At 41.5% G+C, this 21,282-nt stretch overlaps 1 protein-coding gene across 12 annotated transcripts in view; it reads left to right on the top strand.

Annotated features, from left to right (window-relative positions):
* The first annotated feature begins 9,131 nt into the window (after positions 1 to 9,131).
* MEF2A (myocyte enhancer factor 2A) overlaps positions 9,132 to 21,282 on the top strand; it is a 143,771-nt gene continuing 131,620 nt past the window's right edge. For all 12 annotated transcript variants that reach the window (XM_064376246.1, XM_064376243.1, XM_064376245.1 and 9 more), the window contains exon 1: positions 9,132 to 9,252. The gene's annotated coding sequence lies outside the window, so the exon portion shown is untranslated. The remainder of the gene's footprint in view (positions 9,253 to 21,282) is intronic.

The following is a 21,282-nucleotide window of genomic DNA, read 5'->3' as shown; positions in this document are numbered from 1 at the left end:
CAATATAGTCCGTTACATTTCTTATTGACAATTTTCCTTCTCTATCTCTTTCTTTTTTTTTTTTTTTTTTTTTTTTTTTTTTTTTTTTGAGACGGAGTTTCGCTCGTTACCCAGGCTGGAGTGCAATGGCGCGATCTCGGCTCACCGCAACCTCCGCCTCCCGGATTCAGGCAATTTTCCTGCCTCAGCCTCCTAAGTAGCTGGGATTACAGGCACGCGCCACCATACCCAGCTAATTTTTTGTATTTTTAGTAGAGACGGGGTTTCACCATGTTGACCGGGATGGTCTCGATCTCTTGACCTCGTGATCCACCCGCCTCGGCCTCCCAAAGTGCTAGGATTACAGGCTTGAGCCGCCACGCCCGGCCCTCTATCTCTTTCAATAGTAGCCCAGGATTATCTTTGAGGATATGGACCAAATTTCTGCTAACTTCAGCCTGAATACAAGCATACAATCGACACTTGCTGAACAACTGTTGTGATATTTTCTTTTGTCTGTCTGACACACAGGCCCTCTTCTGATAATAGCATCTCAATTGGGGTAAATAGCTCTCCTCACTCTCAGTCCATGTGCCCCTGAGGTTTTGATGAGTTTGAGTCCCCTTCCAGGACTCCAGGGGTGGGTGAGTCACCCAGACATGACCAATCAGAGCACTCTATCACCCTGGCCCTGGTGATTGGTTGAGAGAGACATGTGACCTGGGCCAGGCTCAACTCTGGGACTTTGCTAATGAGAATGTAAAATAAAGCTCTTTTTTGAGGGAGATCGCAAAGCTGGAAACTCTAAGATCAGAGTTGTTGCAAGACCAGCTGTAAAGAGGGCCTGCATGGGAGTGAAGGCCACACAGAGGGGCACAGAATGTGGTGGTGTATGGGGGGCAGGATCTGAATGGATGATGTCATTTCCGCTTCTAACTCAGCAGTGCTGGGACTGGAAATATCCCTGAACCTTTCAGTCAAACAAATTAATACGTTCTTTCTTTTTTACTTTTTGGCTTAAGTTGGTTTGACTTGGGTTCCTGTTACTTGCGGCTAAAAAACTAATAGATAGCCAGGGTCAGGCACAGTGGCTCATGCCCACAATCCTAGTACTTTGGGAGGCTGAGGTGGGTGGATCACTTGAGGTCAGGAGTTCGAGATCAGCCTGGCCAACATGGTGAAACCCCATCTCTATCAAAAATTCAAAAATTGGCCAGGTGTGGTGGCGCACACCTGTAATCCCAGCTTCTAGGAAGGCTGAGGCAGAAGAATCACTTGAACCCAGGAGGCGGAGGATGCCATGAGCTGAAATGGAGCCACTGCACTCCAGCCTGGCAGATAGAGCAACACTCCTTCCCCCCATAAAAAACCAAAACAAACAAACAAAACCTAATAGACAGTCAGAAGTAGATTGACTTGGCCCTTTTAAACAGGAAGGGAGCGGTTTGTACTAACCCTGCTTATGATTCAGTCTACTACTTCTTCCTGGTTATCCTGCTTAGGTAACAACAATGCAACAACAACCTTCCAATGGCTTAAAACCACCCCTTGCCCCCAGTCTTGCTCCAGCCGCACTTGTGCTCTTTCTGTTCTTTCAACAAAATAACCTCTCTCTGACCTTGGGAACTTGGTTATTCCCTCTGCCTGAAATACTCTTCTCCAGGTCTTAATCTAGCCACTCAACTTGAATGTCACTGCCTCAGAGAAGCCTTTCTACAAACACAGCTAAGGCACTGGCCCAATTACTCTATCTCCTGATCATGTGATACTTTCATCATAGCTCTTATCACCACCTGACATTTTCTTGTTGGTGCATTTTTTATTGTCTGTCTACTCCCATGACTGCAAGCTTCATGGAAACGTGCATTTTCTCTGTATTTCCAGGTTGAACAGTGCCTGGCTTACAGTAGGGGCTCAGAAGTTTGTGGAAGGAATCAGTGAACGACCACACATGTAACTATTATCTATGTTGGTACATGTAGCTTATGGAGGTGCTTTAATAACCTTGAATAAGGCTATCTTACCCAAGGTTATCATCTTTTATGATAACCTTTCATCATCAACTTTTATATGCAGGAAAATTGAGGTTTGGAGAGGTTGAGCAATTTGCCCAATATAACACATGAAAGAAATGGTAAGAGATGTGATTTAAACAGAGGAACTTTTGACTCCAAAATCTGTGGTCATTCCTTTTCAGTCACTCCCAGATTTGTCTCCAATCCCAACATTGGAAAATTCTAACAGATATAAATCCTTGCTAGATGATGAGTTGCAATCTGGAAATGATTTGTACTCTCTTTGTAGCCATCACGGAGAGAACTGACCGTTCTCTCTGTACAAGGTCTTCAGGGACATCCAGACCCAGAATTGGTCTAAATGGACATCTTAATAGGCATGGTAGAGTCTGATAATGCCTGGAATGCATTTCAAAAGAGATTACTGAAGGGGAACCAAAGGGTTCTTGGTAGGAGAAGTCAAGCCTTTAGAAGAAATTTTGTGACAAAAATACACAGGCAAAGGGAACAGTAGACAGAGATCATGATGGTTACATATGCAAGGGTCAATGTGGGTGGGATACGGGAGATGTGTGAAATGCAGGCTCTTTTTGGATAGAATTTAAAACGTGAAAAGAAAATAAACTCAAGGTTTCGAACTACTGTAATTGACATGTGAATATATTGTTGGTTGTGGAGAGAATCACAAAGTCTGAATAAACTCTGTACGGTAGAAAAAATATAGCAAAATGACAACATATAATAGAAATTGAAAGACTTATTTGAAGTTCAATTGTGTAAAACATCCAGCTGTCAAATATTTGATTTCTTATATTTTAAAAGTTTATTTAATCTTTAGGTAGACTTCCACATGTAAGAATATAAACTGAGCAAAGAAAAGCTCTTTTATCTGCTTCTTTGAGAACCTGAATTCATCCTTTTCATCATTAGCCATTCAAGAATAAAAGCCCATGTGATATTAAAATAAGAAAAGTGAAAACACTCCTTTCAATGCCTGAAAAGGATGTAATGGGCCACATTATACATGTCCATGCGTCAGTTTCTGATGTTTAGGAATAGCCACATGGTGGACATGGAACCCTGTGACTTTGTGTAATAACTGCAAACATTTTGCTATTTTCTGTGATTTCCCTCCTCAATTCAGCACATTGGTCACCTTAACACATTCATACTTATAAACATTTTCCAATGGTCTTAATAGTGCCCAAACTGAAGTTGAATTCACCATTGTAAGGTATTGTAAAAATACTTTATACCAGATATATTAACTCCATAAGAGGGTTAAAACTGGGGAACTGAGTAAAGCAGAGAATACTAAAATATGTTATCAATTAATTTTTTTATCCTGAAATAACGTTAGACCTACCAAAAGTTTTAAAGATGGTGCAGAGGTTTGGGCGCGGTGGCTCACGCCTGTAATCCCAGCACTTTGGGAGGCCGAGGTGGGCAGATCATGAGGTCAAGAGATCGAGACCATGGTACTAAAAGTACAAAAATTAGCCAGGTGTGGTGGCAAGTACCTGTAGTCCCAGCTACCCAGGAGGCTGAGGCGGGAGAATTGCTTGAACCCAGGAGGTGTAGGTTGCAGCGAGCCTGGTGACAGAGCGAGACTCTGTATAAAAAAAAAAAAATTGTGCAGAGAATTCATTGAATGCTTCCATAAGGACAGTATGATTATCAAAATCAGGAAACTAACATTGAGATTTGAGATAACACTATTGTATACTCATAGACTACAGACCTTATTCAAATTTCACCAGTTTTCCTACTTCTGCCTCTTTTCTGCACCAGGATCTAATACAGAATCACATTTTATATTTAGTGATCAGGTCTCTTTGATTTCCTCCACTCTGAAACAGTTTTAATGAGCGGTTGATCAGTTATTCTGTAAAATATCCCCGCAACTGCAGTTTGTCTGATGTTTTCTTATGGTTAGATTCAGGTTATACATTTTTAGCAAGAATACCAAAGAAGTGAGATGCTCGTCTCACTGCATCTTATGACAGCGTACGTGATATTGACATACTTTATTACTGATGATGCTAGCCTTGTTCACTTGCTTAAGGTGGTGTCTGCTGGGTTTCTCTACTGTAAAGTTACTATTTTTCTCTTTGTAATTAATAAATATCTTGTAGGAAACTACTTTGAGACTACGCGAATGTCCTGCTTCTCATCATCCTTTCACCCATTGCAACAATTACTAATGGTGGTGTCTGCCTAATGATGGCTTTGTATTCTCCTTATTCCTTCTACCTTTTATAGTTGGAATTCTTCTGTAAGGAAGATCTGTACCTTCTCTCTCATTTATTCATTTAATTATTTATTCATATCTGTACAGGCTCATGAATATTTATTTTATTACTTTTGACATGGCCCCATCATTTTTTGAGCACTTCCTTGTTTTCTGGTACCACGAGTTCATCTTGTTTTTTTCTTCTCCCAGTCCTGGAATCAACCATTTCTGTAAGGAAACATAGTTCCTTTTATTGTAAAACATCACTTATTACAGATCTGGGCATTTATCGTTGAACTTGCAATAGAAAAGAAGTGTACAATTTTCTCTCTCTGGCACACAGACATTAGGGATCTGAAATCTAAAGAACTTTCCATGAACAGAACAAAGCAGATTCTGTTTTTATCTTTAGGTTTAATTAATAGTGTAGAATATTGATCATCTGAAATAGTTACAAGTCACTAGATCTTTGATGTAACAAGTAAAGCATAGTTTCTTACATGTGGCATTTCTCAATGGGAGACAAGTCTTTATACAAAGTTAAATTTGGAGTGAGAATTTACTAGTAATTTGGGGTAAGAGATTAAAAGCCTTCAATTTTTATTTATTCTCATACAAGATTGAGATATGGAAATGTTTATTGAGATAATTTGCTTGGTTCACACCATACTTTAAAAATACCAACTTTCTGTAAGTGTTGGAGACAGAAGATTGAACATGTCATGGTTTCTGTCTTCGAGTGGCTCACAAAACTCCTTCAAAGCTCATTTTACCCCAATCACTCATTTGCTCTAGTTTTCCCTGGTTCTGGTGAACTTACTTTCTTCCTTGATGAATCCATTCCTCTCCCTGACCTCCTCCCTCTGGTCATCTTCTACTTCATAAGTCATTTCCCTTTTTCTTTAGCCCATATGCCTCAACTTCAAAAATCTGCTTAAATTTTTCTTCCTGGCCAGGTGTGGTGGGTTGTGCATGTAAGCCCAGCACTTTGGGAGGCTGTGGCTGGTGGATCACCTGAGGTCAGGAGTTTGAGATCAGCCTGGCCAACAAGGAAAAACCCTGTCTCTACTAAATATACAAAAATTAGCTGGATGTGGCGGTGGGCACCATGGAGGCGGGGGTTGCAGTGAGCTGAGATGGCGCCATGCACTCCAGCCTGACTGACAGAGTGAGACTGTATCTCAAACAAACAAACAAACACAAAAAAAACAAAACTTTTTTTCTTCCTCCAAGAAGTCCCCTGCTAATGTGTCCAGTCTCATCTAGTTGTATCTTTCTCCAGCTCCTGAGGCTAAGGAGATATTGTCCCATAGGCATCTCAAATTCAACACAACAGGAATGGAACTCATCCTATTTCTTTCTGTCCATCCCCAGCTCCTTCCATCTTGTCTTCCTCCAGTGTTCCCCACTTAAATAATGCTGCTACTGTCCACCCAGGAGTCTAAACAAGAAACCTGGGGGGCAACTGGGACTCCTCAACTCTCCCTAAGCTTTGGTTCAAAGGTCAGCAAGCCAGTGAGTTGTGACTTCTAAACAGCTCTCTGTTTTGCCCCTGCTTTCTCATTTGTATTAGCAAACTGTCTTCATTCAGGTCCTCTTTCTTATCTCAGGTAGCATCTGCATCAAATAGGTCCTCTGAAAAGCAGACTCCCAAAGATTCTAGTGCAGGTAGAGTGTTTGGAAGGTGATCCCAGGAAGTGAGGGGGGAAAGAAGAAGAGGTAACAGAAGTGTGCAAATGAGTAGGTCACCACTGCTGTCAATGGGGGCCCAATCTACTGGGACACCCCATTCCTCCACAAGAGGCTTATTCAGACACAGTGAGGGCCACTTTTGCATCCTATCAGGAGGTTTTCCAGATTCACGGTGGGCATTTCCTCCTCTAAGAAGCCTACTCTAATTCTTTCTTGTCCTTCCTAAGACACTCATCACCTGTGTTCTTCCTGCACCCTAGGAAACCCCTTATAATGGATTGTGTTTTAAGGTGTATCCTCCCCATCGCCTGCCAGCCCCTTTGAAGGGCTGCTCCTTCTCACCTCTGTATCTCAGTGCCTGGCCCAGTGCAAAGCCCCTGCAGCTCAGAAACACCTGGTCACGTGTGTACCCTTTTATTTTTATTTATTTATTTATTTATTTTGAGATGGAGTCTTGCTCTGTTGCCAGGCTGGAGTGCAGTGGTGCAACCTTGGCTCACTGCAACCTCTGCCTCTTGGCTTCAAGCGATTCTCCTGCCTCAGCCTCCTGAGTAGCTGGTAGCCACCACATCTGGCTAATTTTCTATTTTTAGTAGAGATGGGGGTTTCGCCATGTTGGCCAGGCTGGTCTCGAACTTCTGACCAAGTGATCCACCCACCTTGGCCTCCCAAACTACTGGGATTACAGGCGTGAACCACTGCGCCCAGCTGAGTGCCTTTAAGGAGGCCAGACAGTGAGGAAAGACTGACAGATGCTGCTCCTCAGTGCCTTCCAAGCCAGTGGCACACGTTTAAGTGCTCAGCACAGGGTCTTTGCCGAGCTGAGCACTGGAAGTTGCTAGAGACACTAGACTTCAGACATAGGTTTTCAACAGCTGAACAGAGGCTGTAGCAATTTCCTAAAATTGGTTGCTTTAATTACAAATAACAGTGATTGTACTCTGCTAATAGCTGTGCTCCAGAATTCTTAAACTTAACCTTCCTCCCTTCCTTCTCTCCTTCCTTTCCTCCTTCTTACCATTGCCTGCAATTCTCAGACAAGGGCTTTGACAGGGAGGGAGTGGTGGGGAGAGAGGCCCTCCCTAAGGTGATGCAAACACTTTCAATTTCTGCTTTGGCTGGACTCATAGTCGAGTTCTCTGCCTTACTTTTGGGGGTAACAATAGCATTGGAATGGGTAAGGGGTGGGCAGTCTGAGCTGAGTCTTCCGTGCCTCAGGAGGCTCAACTTCTGGAAGGGTGGGAGCTGGAGAGGAGCAATGAGGGTGAAAACATCATTTGGAACAATCTGTTCCCATTGCCTCTTCTCCTTCCAGGGTGAGAGCAGGTGGCAAGGAGGGGGCCCCTGATCACTGTGCACCCACTCCAGACCCTAAGCTTTAAAGAATAAGTATCAGCTTGAGCATTATTCTTCACATCCAGAGCAGAAGAGTCTGTTCTCCTGGAGCGGAAGAGCCAAATCCAGCTGGCTCTGCAGCTTCTGGCAGGTTAAAAAGCATGCATTTCCACATGACTTGCTGATTTACACCACATTTTGACATGTTTTAAAAACCTCCCTGCAGTCCCTTTTGCTGGCTCCCCTGAACACTGATGTTGTGGAGCTCTCAGCAGAGCTCCAGGTTTATTTTCTGGCGTCTGCTATCTATGTGCCGCCTTTGTTTTGGGCTCTCCCCAGCACATTGCCCCGTTGTCCTTGAGGGAGGAAGCCAGCCAGCCTCTGGTTTCCTTTGTAACTTCCCAGTTCCTCTGCTCACGGCCTCTGCTCATCTGCTCACCCACCCCAACCACTTTGTTTTAAGTGCTGTGGGATTGAATTTCTCATCTTCAAATGCAAACAACCATTTGGCTTTGTGTCCATTACACAGGCACCTCTGGGGGCGCATGCAGGCACTGTGGTCCCGAAAAACTCTTCGAAGGTGAGTGGCGTGCAGGATGAGGACCCACAACGGCTCATCTTCTAAAGACCTCTCTCAACAAAATCAATAGCCCCAGAAAACACAACAGCTGCCCCCAGCCTATCCCCTTTGCACTTCTCTCAGAAAAGGCAGCAGGCAGAGTGGTCACTAGTTCATGTCCTCAGGACCCTCCTCTTAAGCTGTGACCCTGACAGGTCACTTTAGCGCTCAGCTTCCCTTTCCTCATCTGTAAAATGGGAATAGAAACTGAATCTGCTTCATGGGGCTGTTGTAAGGATTACATAAGCGGTCATATGCAAAGCATCCATCACATAGTTTACCACCCCAGGCATCCTAGTACTATTATTGTCGCGATAGGAGGTTGCTACTGTCCTGGGACGTAGGGAGCTCGGATGGCCAGTCTGAAAGGGGCTCCTTGCCCTCAAAGGCCCTTCAAGTCCCATTCTCTCCGGTCCCCTTGTGTCTGCTCCTGAGGGTGACCTGCCCGTGTCCCGGCGCGAGCACAGATGCCGCCCTGACTACAACGCGGGCGTGGCGAGCCCACATCTGGGAGGCTGAGGGCGCCTCGAGGGAGGGAGGAGGCTGAACGGGCGTCCCGAAGGATCCGCCTGTCCCCGGACTCCAGGCGGCCGCCGGCCTCGCGCCCCGGACCCGCCCCCGGGAACCCCGCCCCGCCCCGCCCCGCCGCCTGGGTTGGCTGCCCCGCTGGCCACGCGCGTCGATTTGCCACGCGCGTCGATTTGCCACGCGCCGCGTCACCCAGCCGCTCCCGGCTTGGGCTCCCGCGGGCCGGACAGGGAGGCGGCGGCGGCGGCTGAGCCGGGGAGCGGGGGCGGCAGGGCGCGACGCCGCCGGGCCGCCCCGCCCTGGGAGGCGCCCGGGCTCTCATCAAGTGACCAGTATCCCTTCCAGGAGAACACGGTCCTTCAGAGGGAAGCGAGCTCCAGCCCGCGGCCCCGGCGCCAAGCCGCCGTCATCTCCTTCCTGTGCCGGGTGATCGTCTCCTCACCCACCCGGAAAAACATAGTCCGCCCCCACGTCCTTGTGGAATAGCGCCCGCTTCCAAGCACTGTGACTCTCTTTGCCCTAGCCTTGCCTTTCCCTTTCCAAGTACTCTAGAACCCACTGAGAGGATAATTCAGCCCTGAAAAGAAACCGATCAGGAGAAGCGAGGAAGGAAGGGAAAGGCAGGGCTGGCGGAGGGACACCAAGGCACCGGACGAAGTGCGCACGCGCATTGCAGAACGAGTTCCGGTCTGACTGGGGCCTGTCTCCTAAAAATAGCCCCGGTGTGGGGATTCGTGCGCGGATGTCCCGGCGAGTCCCGGGCTGAAGGAGGCGGCTCCGGGCGGCGCGGAGCGCTGGTGGCGGGCCCGGGCTGTGGCGTGTGAGCGCCCGCCAGCTGCGCCGGAGACACGGTGAGGGCCTCGAACGGCGGGGCTCAGTCCGCGGCGCGGGCAGTGCTGCAGGGGGGCTGCGTCTCGCTTGGGGGGCGAGTAGGGGTTGGGTGTGGGTGCTGGGTCGGGGGGGACGGCACGGCCGAGAGGGTCGCCCGCAGGGCTCCGGGGACCCATGGACGAGGCCATGTCCGGCTGGGAGGGGGCCAGGGTCGCGGGCGCGCGTCAGCGGGGCGGGCAGGGGGCTGGGAGGCGGCGAGGGGTGGTAGGGTCGGGGTCTGCGCGGTGGAGCTAGGCGTCCGGGAAGGTGGGGGCGGGGTGCCCCGAGGGCGGGCCGGGGGGCTGATGGGGCTCGGCTGGGCGGGCCGAGGGGAGCTCCGCCGCGCGGACTGGTGGCGAGCAGCCTCCCCGGGCGCGCACCGCTTGGGTCCGGGAGGCTTTGATGGACGTCGCCTCCTTGAAAGTTGAAGGAGTTCTCTGGGGACTCTGGAGCTTCTCCGAGGCAGTGCGCCCCGAGGGCCCTTTCCTTCCCCTTGCCTTCCGAGTCCGGGGGTCTACCCGAAGAGATTAGCCCCAAGTGTGGGGCCTTCTGCCCCGTTGGACTTGAAGCAAGTTCCCCCGCTTCTGCCTTGGGAGAAGACTGGTCTAACGGGGCGGAACGTTTAGGTACGAATTCTGCGAGAGTGTGTGTAGATGTCAGTGGCGGGGTCAGTGCTTGGCGCGGACACCTGCGGTTGCGGACCCCCGACCGTGCGGGGAGACAAGGCGGGGACGAAGGGGCTGCACCGGGAACCGCTGGCTGCCTCCTGCCATTCAGGTAGATCCCAGCACGCAGGGAAGATTTTTTTTGTCTTAGAAACCTTGGTTTTTGGCTCGATTTCGTGCCTGTGAGCAGTGAGGGTTAAAGTGAGATAGTGCAAACAAGTTTGGATAAGGTGAGCAATCCTGAATTAAAAACAGTTTTTCTTTAAAAGTGTGAGTATAGAATTGTTGCTCACATCCGAAATAGATTCCCGAGCTGTGAAGTGAGCCTCCCGTTAAGGTCCAGCAGGGAACCGTGTGTAGCTTGAATGTAACGTAGTGTTAACCTGCATTTTAGTTTACAGCGAAATTGGGATTCCAATAAATGTCGTATTAGAAAGGCCTGCTGTGATGTGTGAACAATAGCATATGTATTTTTAAGCAAATATTGTCCAACTTTTTTTCGGGTTTTTAGCACAGTATGTTTTTCTTGTGTCTTGTATCATCTGTTACTATATGAAGAGGAGGTTCTCTCAAGCTGTAATTAGGTGTACATTACCCAAGAGTACTTTCCCTTTAAGAATCCAGCTGTGTTGTTTTGGCAACTGCTAAGTACTCTAGTTGTCAGTTTTAAAATCTGTGTTACCTTGGCAGTACTCGAACAGTCTGTGGAAAAGGTAAACATACAAAAGACATTTCTTTTAACATGAATTTAGGAAGTGAGGGTAAAAGTAAGTGTATTGTGCTATTATGGCTTTTGTATGTACATTTTTTGTTTTTGTGTATTTTTGGAGAGCTATTATTTATTTTTCGGTAAATTACAACTTTAGTTTTAGGAAAAGAGTGAAAAGTTTTCACTAAAGCAGATGCTGATGTAGATTATGTTAAATGTCATAAACACATCTGTATGTCATATAAAGCATTAAGATCAGTATTGTATATGGTGATTCATTAATTGACAATAGAATCACCTTTATTTTAATTCTCAGTGAGCATTGTTGCAAGAAGTTGTGGTAATGGTGTTATAATCAAAAGTACTGTGAAAAGCTAAAACTGGCGATTTGAATATTTGTGGACTCTAGAGTAACAATTTTGTTGAAGAGTGTGCTTCCAGTGGATACTTAGCGGAAACAGTGACCGTGAAGTAATGGTGACCTCTCTAAATACAGTTATTTGCTTACCTTTTTCCTTTAATTCACACTATGGTTATATATGAAATTATGGTTTTATTTCATATTAGAACAAAAGTGTTAAGATTATACTTAACTCTTTACTTGCCTTCAAAAGTTTTTTAAACAATTAAATTATGAGTGGTGTTCAGTGAAAGGAAAATAGCTTACTGAAGCTCAGAAATAATTGTAATGTCACCATGTTGAATTATGGTTTCAGAACAAACTTCTGTATTTTTGTTTTCATATGGGTATGTGTGACAAAGATTGTTTTTTCTGTAAATGCAAATGGAAATAATTCTTAAAAATGTTGAGTTGTTTCAAATGGTCATGTTAGTTTTTCAAACCAATTTCATTACAATTTGCCTTTTCCATCTAGAATGCATTATGGGTTAATATTAAATTTATTAATATTCTAGCAATAGCAATGTCATCCATTAATTTTCTACCATAGAGAGGAATATTGAACTATATTCTGAGGGTGGCTAAGTAATTATGGAAATGTTTATTAGAATATGATTTTGGAGTTTGAAATAGTCCAGTTAAATCTTTTCAGTAGATTTGTATTCTGATTTAGGAGGAAGAAGCCATGAACAAATTTGTTACTGAAAAGTAGCATGCTGGTCAGTTTTGGAAAACCAAACCAGTTTTTCCTCCCTTTGGTGCTTTCAGTCTGGCAAGAAGAATGTAATGTAATGTACCATGATCATGGGCCTGGATTTGGGGGCATTTCTGATTTTAAGTATTCTTTCTTGTCATCAGACTATGCCCTGGTTACTCATCGTACATATGAAGGTTTCAGAGTCTAGCTGAAGTTTTCTTTTATGTGATGAGGCTATGAGAACACTATTTGTGGACCGAAAATGATCACTATTTCTTTTTTCCAAATAAGAAGGACAATCTATACATTCTTAGTAAATTGAGAAGTGAGTGCCTTCTCTCCTAACGTTTAAATAATAAGTGTAAATATGGAAATCAGCTCAATCTTTAAGCTGGATAATCTCATGCAAGAGAATGTTTTAACATATGCTGATTTGCAAGAGGAAGGCTGCTTGACTCCTTAGTCATATCTTGATTCAGATCAAGCTCCATTGCTGACAAAGTTGAGATATCTCCTGTAAAATATAAAGGATTACGCTACCTGCCCCATGTTAGAATTAAATGAGATAACGAGCATAAAAGTTCTAGCACACTACCTGAAGCTTAATGTGCAAAAATGCATATTGCCTGATCTCCTTGCATTCCTTCTGGCTTTCATCTTTCCTTTCCTCTGAAGATTATGTAGGTACCCTGCCCAGTACCTGTACTTTCAGTGTTTGTGACCAAAAGGATTTCATATAATGTATTAGTAGAGAATGCTTATGTATTTGTTTTGGATAAAATATCCCAGCATCTTAAATTCATTGTCAGATTAGACATAAAATGCTTAATTGGCTGTTTGAAAAATTAGAATTTTGATCTTCAACCATAGTTTATTTCTAATCTCCATAATCTCCCCAAATATTATTCTAAGGATTAAAGTTAAATATAAATAGTTTCCCACTCTTCAGTGAATTCTGTCTTTCAGGGACTGTCTGTGGGAGCGGTCTCTAAGATACGGTATTTAAAATTTAAAGTTAGAAGAATACTTTTGTAACCTACCTGGAATAGGTATTTTAAAATAGCTTTGTTTACTAAAGAAAAGTTTTAAAATATTTTAATATTGAAGAATATTTTAATATTTTAAAACAACTTTTCTTTAGTGGTTAATCTGTAATTTTTTAATACTTTTATTTGGTCTGTGAATGTAATGATTTTCTTTGTGTATAGTTTATCTGTGTGCCTTATGGTAAATGGATCTTGTGTCCAGTTTATTATAATTAAGAGTGTAAATCCATTTGTTAATTAGTAAGTCTTACACATAGCATAGGATAAGGTTGGTACTTATTTAATAAGTACTACATTTTTATATAGCTGCTTTATTTATACTTTAATAATTAATATTTGTATTTACAGAATTTAATTGATATTTACTGAATTTAATATTTTAATTATATTAATAGTTGAGATGAAATTATAAGCATACGAATTTAAAAAATTAGCTCCTTTGTGAGGTGGAATGCCATATTTAAACATTGATGTATGAAGGCAGGTAATTCACTTCATTATTATTTTAACAAGTGATGTTGGTAAAAGCCAGAGGAACAAACATGGGCAAAAAACATATAATCAAACTTCTAGTAAATACCAACTCAGGCATGTCTTTTTATGGTTGTCTTGAATTAATACTAATTTTATTTCCTTGCACAAAAATATAAACTTCAAAAACAAAATAACAAAGCAAAAAACAACAAAAAAGAAAAAGCAAACAAAAGCAAAATAAAACAAAAACCTTTAATATATGGACTTAAAAAAATTCTGACCATTATTAAAGTTACATACTTTGAGAAATGTTTTCAGTGGTGGGCAGTAAGTTTATACTGCGTGAGCTAGACTTTTTTACTTGGTTACTTGTGTGACTAGCAGCATGCATGTGCAGGATGACTTGGATTCATTTGAGGTATGATTTGTAACACTTGGAACAAAGGGCTGCTTCCCATTCGACCTGGAGCAAGAACTTGTAACTTCTGGGCTTAATATAAAACAAGCTGCTCTTGCATAGAGTAATACTGTATATGCCTGTTTCACCTCTCATCTTCATCCTTAGCAGTCCATCTTCTGCATAGAAATTAGAATTATATTTCTAAAATTCAGATCTTTACGTCATTTCTTCTTAAACAATAAAAACAACTTTGAAGGTATATGAGATCAATAGAGAGGCAATAATGTAAGGGGTAGAAGATTGGCCTATAAAATCAGACTTCCTGGCTGGGTAGGGTGGCTCATGTCTGTATCCCAGCACTTTGGGAGGCGGAGGCGGGTGGATCACCTGAGGTCAGGAGTTTGAGACCAACCTGGCCAACATGGTGAAACCCTGCCTCTACTAAAAATACAAAAATTAGCAGGGCATAGTGGCTTACACCTGTAATCCTAGCCACTCGGGAGGCTTAAGTACAAGAATTGCTTGAACCCAGGAGGCAGAGGTTGCAGTGAGCCGAGATTTCGCCACTGCACTCCAGCCTGGGCAATAGAGTGAGACTCCATCTCCAAAAAAAAAAAAACAGACTTCCTAAGTTAAAATACTTACTCTGTTTACTATGTTCTTATTTACTTACACTTTGTGTTCTTTGGCTTAGTGTATAAAATAGTAATTATAACATTATTCTATACAGTTTTTGAGAGTATGATATGTGTATTATAAAGTGCAGTGCTGGTATATAACATGCATTAGTTTTCCGCCTACTATCATTACTACTACTGCTATTGCTGTTAGTCATGGCTCACTTTATAATATGATTCCATCCTCTCTTTCGAGACTCATTTTCAGCCATCAACTTTCAGTTTCTATGCCCTAGTCAAGGCCAACTATTAGCGCTAATCTGAAAAGACCATGTGTTTCCATGCTGATGACTACTACTGTTATTTCTCTAGCCTAGGCTTCTGTTGAGCTCGATAGTCATTTGGAAATCTAGTTGGAATCTCAAATATAAATGATATGGCTAAAATATACCTATTTTTTCCCTCTTCCCCAGCCTTCTTGCTACACCTAGAACCTGGTGTCTCTGCTGGCATTTCCCATATCCATAAATGGCAGTACCTAAGCCAAAAACTTAAGATATTATTCTTGATTCTTTCCATTTCTCTCAAATCCAGTTCATCCCTAAGTCCTGTCATACCTTCACATTTTATCTTGAGCAGTCCACTGCTGTTTGTCTTCACTGCCACCTCTTTATTTTAAGCCATCATTCTCTTGCATGAAATACTGCAGTGATCTTCTAAGTGGGCTTCTTATTTCTCTGCTTGCTCCACACAAGTTTGTTTTTTTCTTCACACAGCAGCCCTGAGAATCATTTTAAGAACCTACATTGGATCATATTTCTCTGCTTAGAATCTTCCAGTGAATTCCCATTCCTCTGAAAATCAAGTTTGTCCTCCATTATGTGGCCTAAATGAGCCTGAATGATCTTTTTCCTTCTCATCATTCTTCCCCTCATTCATTGGATGCCAGCCAGGAAGGGCTCTCACTGTTTCTTAAACCCTCTACACTCTTTTTTCTTTTAGGGCCTTTTGCACTTTTTATACTCCCTCCTTGGGATATTCTTCAAATGTCTGGCTTGGTCAGACACTTTGGAGCTTGCTTGGCCTAATCTCACCTCTTACTCAGAGGCCTAACCTGACCATCCTATTTAATATTGTACTCTTATCATTTTACTCTCTTAACCAGATTATTTCCTTCAAGACAATTATTGTAATTTGTGTATACCTGGTTTATTTAGTTATTGCTTATTTGTGGTATTTGTCTATTAACTGAATATAAACTCCATGAAGGCAGAGGCATTGTTCATCTTATTCTTAGCTGTATCCCCAGGCATTAGCATGCTGCCTGGCACTTGGAAGATAGTAAATATTTGATGCTTCTGTATCTTTGTTCATGTTTTTGTCAATGATTGCAGTGCTGTCTTGGCACATACAGTAATAGTTACTGAACTACTTTTCCTTTAAGTCTTAGCTCAAATGTCATCTGTGGTATTAGTTTTAATTTCCTAGACAAAAAATTTTTACTCTTGCTCTTGTGTACTTCTGAAGCTCTTGATACATGCACTATTTGTAGAGTAAATCCCATGTTAGGTATTTAGAATATTATAATTGATGTCACTCTCTTCTGCTAGGCTGAGTTGCTGTGTCAGGGACCAGCTGGCTCTTTTGTGTGTTCAGTATCCACCAATCAACCTATCATAGTACATACGGTGAATTCCCAGTAAATGTTGAATTGAGTAGAAGTTGTCCTAGCCATCTGAAATAACCAACCACAGACCAGTTTTACCAAATTACACTTTAAAAATCACAAAATTACTTTCCAGATTATAATCTTATTTTATGTTTTCTGTTGACATACTGTCATTATCATTCTAAGGGCAGGAATTTGAGAGCTTTGGAGCTCAAGTGTCATTTCCTCAAATTCTATATAATAAGGACTAGATTATAAAGAGCCCTTAAGGTATGTTAAAGAATTTGAACTGGCCAGGCATGGTGGCTCACGCCTATAATCCCAGCACTTTGGGAGGCTGAGGCAGGTGGATCACAGGATCAAGAGATTGAGACCATCCTGGCCAACATGGTGAAACCCCATAAAAATAACAAAAATTAGCTAGGTGTGCTGTCATGTGCCTGTAGTCCCAGCTACTTGGGAGGCTGAGACAGGAGAATCGCTTGTACCTGGGAGGCAGAATCGCTTGTATCTTGGAGTGAGCCAAGATTGCACCACGGCACTGCAGCCTGGTGACTGTCTCAAAAAAAAAAACAAAAAAAGAATTTAGACTTTATTCTGGGGAAAATGGATGGAATGATCTTAAACCTGGGCGGAAACTGGTTAAAAAGATAATGCTGGTTACACGGTGGAGGAGAGTGTGGTTATACTTTGAAGAGAGTTAAGACTGTTAGGCATGGAGGATGTTTAGAAGAGCTTTATAAAAAATTATTTGAAAAGGTTAAGGTGGCTTACATCTATGTTAGTGTGTTAGTGGGAGGAGGGTTGAAGAAATAGGTGGATATGAGAGATATCTAGGAGAGAGGATTAAAGTACTCAGTGATGGAGGGCATGTTGAATGTGAAAGAAAATAAAGGATGGTTAGAGGGCAATGATTAGGTTATGGCTTGGGCAGTGAGGGGAATGAATGGTCTGTTTACTGAAATGAGAAGGATAGGAGGAGGAGCAGATTTGAGGGAAGTTGATGAGTTTATTTGTGAGCGAGTACCCCAGAAGAATAAAAAGGGGTAGGCAGAGAGTGGGATGTATGAATTTACTATTAAAAATGGGGCAATTCCTGATAATGAAAAGGTCATAGATTGAGTATTTGAAGAGAAGTGGAAGGGAAGGTATGAAATTGTCAGGGAACTGAGAGGATTTATTTCTAAAGCCTGAGGATGTGTCTCCCCTAGGGTGGGGCACACCCTGTTTTAGAAGACCTCAAGGTATTTAATGTTTGGTCTTGGAAAACAGAAATGAAAAATTATAAATACTATATTATCAATAAGATTATTTCAAGTTGAATAAAACAAAATCCCCCACAAAAATAAAAACTTTTTTCCTAAACAAAGCAGGGCACTATTTAATTATTCTAGATATTTAATATGCTTCTCAGTAATGGCTAAAAATCATGAAACATATCAAGCATACAAAAGTAGTGAATAATGTAATGAATACTAGCAGAAAGAATGCAGTGGACATCTTGTAGTCCCGTTGTCCTTTTTCCTTTTTGGAGATAGTCATTATCTTAAAACTTGGGTTTACCTTTCTCATTGATTTGTTTTTAAAATGACATATATGTTGCTGAACAATACGTAGTGTTTTCATGTTTGAAAACTGTATTCAATGGTATTGAACTCTTCAATACTTTCTGCAGTTTGTCTCAGCATATATTGTAATATAAATCTTCTTTTCAGTGTATAATGAACTGAGTAGTAACATTAGAACAAAGCAATGAGAGACTATGTCATTGATGCCTTATTTTGAATTGCCGTAGGAATTGTAATAATTTACTTGTTTGTGTATAAATGAAACTAATAATCATGAATATTCCTTTTTGTAAATGTTTCCATCCATAAAAGACAACATTGAAAAGTTTTTATTGTGGAATAATGTTGAATTTAGAGAAAAGTTGTAAAAATATTATTGTGTAGAGTATTTGCAGTTACTCTTTATTCAACTTGCTTTAATGTTGGAGAACTATATAACCATAATGTAAATACCAACACCAGGAAAGTAATATTGGTATGATACTATTAACTAAACTGAAAACCCTTTTTGAATTCAATCAATTTTTCTTCTAATTATATTTATCTAAGTTTCAATCCATAATCCCACATTGCATTTATTTGTTGTGTTTCTTTAGTCTCCTGAAATCTGTGATATTAACTCACTTTTTTCCTTGTCTTTGATGCTTTTTTTTTTTTGAAGAGTACTGGTCTTTGTTTTGTAGAATGTCTTTCAATTTGAGTTTCTCTGATGTGTTCTTATGATTAACTTGGGATTATACATTTTTGACAATACACTGAAGTAATGGTATCATATGAGGAGATAGTGTTTACATCAGGGGCTACTGATGTCACTGTCTTATTGCTGGTTATGTTAGTCTTGTTCACTTAATTAAGGTAACATTAAGTGATCTCTCCCCTGTATTTTTTCTTTGTTAGTTGATAAATATTTTTGGGGAGATACTTTGAGATTATGCTAGTTTCTGGTTTTTCTTCAAACTTGTATCCATTCACTTTAGCATCTGTTGCTGTAACTTATCTGTGATATTTACTACTCTAGTATTAACCTCATGATGATTTTGTGATTTCCTTGTTCCTTTCTCATTTATTAATTTAAATTCTTCTTTAATGAAGAGGTGTCCCTTCTCCCTCATTTATTTATTCATTCATTTATAGACTCAAAGGTATTTATTTTGTAGGTTGTAATCTGACGCTGTCACTTATGTTACTGCTCAGATTGTTCTGCTTTGACATTGAGAGCTCCGTCAGGTTGGTTCCTTGTCCTTTCCACATGCCCCCGTCCTTTTAAAAGCACTTCTTCACTTTCTGGCTCATCTTGCATTTTACCTGCTCCAACCTTGTAATCATCTTCTTTTCCAAAAAGCCCTGGTTCCTTGTTTTGGGGGATAGCATTTAGAAACCAAGATCTGGGTACTAAGACTGCTGCTCATTGCTACTGGGGAGTCATTTTTTTTCTAGGCCCTCTCAGCAGACAGAGCTAAGAAATATGTATATGTATATGAACCCACACATTTAACACATCCACAGTCAATTCTGCTATAACACAGTGTATATGTTCCCCAAAATCACTATGTTATGCATAATCATGCAGTGAAAGCCAGAGGGTTTGTGTCATCAATGAAGTTAGAGAAATAGCCTTAAAAAACTTTGTCACTGACACATTAAAAGAAAGGATAGGAGCTTGAACCTGATTAAAATAGCATGGTTTTAGACATGTTAAGCCATTAATGAATACCTAAGTACATGATAACTATGTTACTTTACCATGAAAAAGACATGAAGTTTGCTTATGTGAGTGTCCTGAGGTGTGGTTTTTGAGTTACTGTGAAATGGTGGAAAGAGAGTTATCAGATGAAATCTAACACCAGATGTGGATAGATGGGGCTCATAACACATGAGTTGTGGTAGCTCATTTTCGTTAGAATCAGTTCTTCATTGGGTGCGTTGCAATTTAGTCTTCATATCTGTACTAATTTTGTGTTTTTTTCATTTCTTGTCAGAATTTAGCCAGCTTTTAAAATTTCTCTTTGTATTTTGTTCATTTAGTTTTCAGATTTTTGATTCAAGGTGGTTTTCATATCATCAAATGCTTGTTTAAATATATTTTATTATCTTTTGAGTATTAGCTTACAGTTTTCTTTTGCTTTAAGGTTTTTTTTTTTTTTTTGGGTGGAGTTGGGAGTTGGGGGTGGGAGTGGGCAGGGTTCCTCGCTGGATATTTACCACATTCTATTTCTTAATTTTCTGGACTTTTCTTTTGTTTTTTTATTTTTGAGGCAGAGTCTCACTCTGTTGCCTTGGCTGGAGTGCAGTGGCACGATTTCAGCTCATTGCAACCTCTGCCTCCTGGTTTCAAGCGATTCTTGTGCTTCAGCTTCCCAAGTAGCTGGGATTACAGGCATGTGCTACCATGCCTGGCTAATTTTTTGTATTTTCAGTAGAGACGGGATTTCACCATATTGGCCAGGCTGGTGTCAAACTCCTGGCCTCAAGTGATCACCTGTCTCAGCCTCCCAAAGTGCTGGGATTATAGGCATGAGCCACTGTGCCCCGCCTTGTTCATTTTTATCGTATTGGGGTGTTTTATAGGATTCCTAGTTTAATGATTCTCTCTTCTGTCAGTATAGAGTAGTCCTGTTACTTCAGTGGTTTTTATTTATTTCAATGGTTGGAGAAGAGTTGTGGCACTTGCAATTTTATGAGTCTTCTAAGGTCTTGTAGAACCTTAAATATTCTCCCTTTTCTTTTTCCCTTTACCTTACAGTTACTGAAGGACAGTTTCTCCTCCCTTTTGCCCATTTTTGCCCCCTGCCAGAAGCTGTGTGTTTCAGAGTACCTCTTTATGTGGCCCTTCAAATGAACAGAATTTTGACATTCCTTCCCTGTAGTCTGTGTTTTGATCTCTGCAGACACTTCTTCACTATTTACAGATTTAGGATGGGTTTAATATTTCTGATGGTCTTTCCAGATGATCCTTAGGCCCCATTGCTAGCCAGCCTCTTGCCACAAAACCTTGGGGTTTCAGATGGATGAGAGTTTGAGGGATTAAAGAGTTGGGGTGAAAGACAGTTCAAGGGATCAATTGCTGGGATTTGGTGACCCTTTTTCCCCCCTCACAGTTTTGCATTTATCAGCATTCTTTGTCTTAAAGCTATGCCCTGTGGTTTTTCTATAGAATTTCCTTTTCCTTTCTTGTTTTTTCACATGGTTTAGGGAGAGTATTTTAGAGTTGCATAGACATGATTGCCACCATTGTCCTCAGTTTCTAAAGTCTCTACTTTTAGAGGAGTGAGGAAAACCTGCTTGCCTTATCCTGCCAGTGCTAATAAAGATTTTAGTTAGGAAAAGACATAGGCAGTCAGCTTCACTGGTGAGCTAGGGTCTCCAGAAAGTATCATGAAAGAGGAGAAATAGACTACATTTAAATGCCCTTACTTCATTCTTATAACATGCAAATGCTGGTTCTGGGTTATTCCAAGTCTACTGTTTTTTCTGGAAAGCAAGGTTAGTCAAAGGTTTGTATCTGTAATATAAATTGGAAATGCCTTGGTTTTATTATTACATGAAGGAGTTATAAGCCTATATTTGGCCAAGGGCTTCCTTTGGTGTTTTTTATTTTAATGTCAATCTAACAGAAGATGTTTTCTGAAAAGGTAACGTCTAAATTTGTGAATTGATTTGGTAGATGTTAACTTTTTGCAGTTAAACTTCATTATCTCTTTATATATTCTACTTTTGATTTTCTTGGTTTTATTTTACGGTTTTGACAGTTACTTACTTCCATGGT

This window comes from Aotus nancymaae, unplaced genomic scaffold (assembly GCF_030222135.1).
Source record: "Aotus nancymaae isolate 86718 unplaced genomic scaffold, 86718_ANA_hifiasm-v0.15.2.pri h1tg000014l, whole genome shotgun sequence".
Classification (NCBI taxonomy): Eukaryota; Metazoa; Chordata; class Mammalia; order Primates; family Aotidae; genus Aotus; species Aotus nancymaae.
The sequence above is the reverse complement of the archived record's forward strand: the minus strand, read 5'-3'. Positions and strand labels throughout refer to the sequence as shown.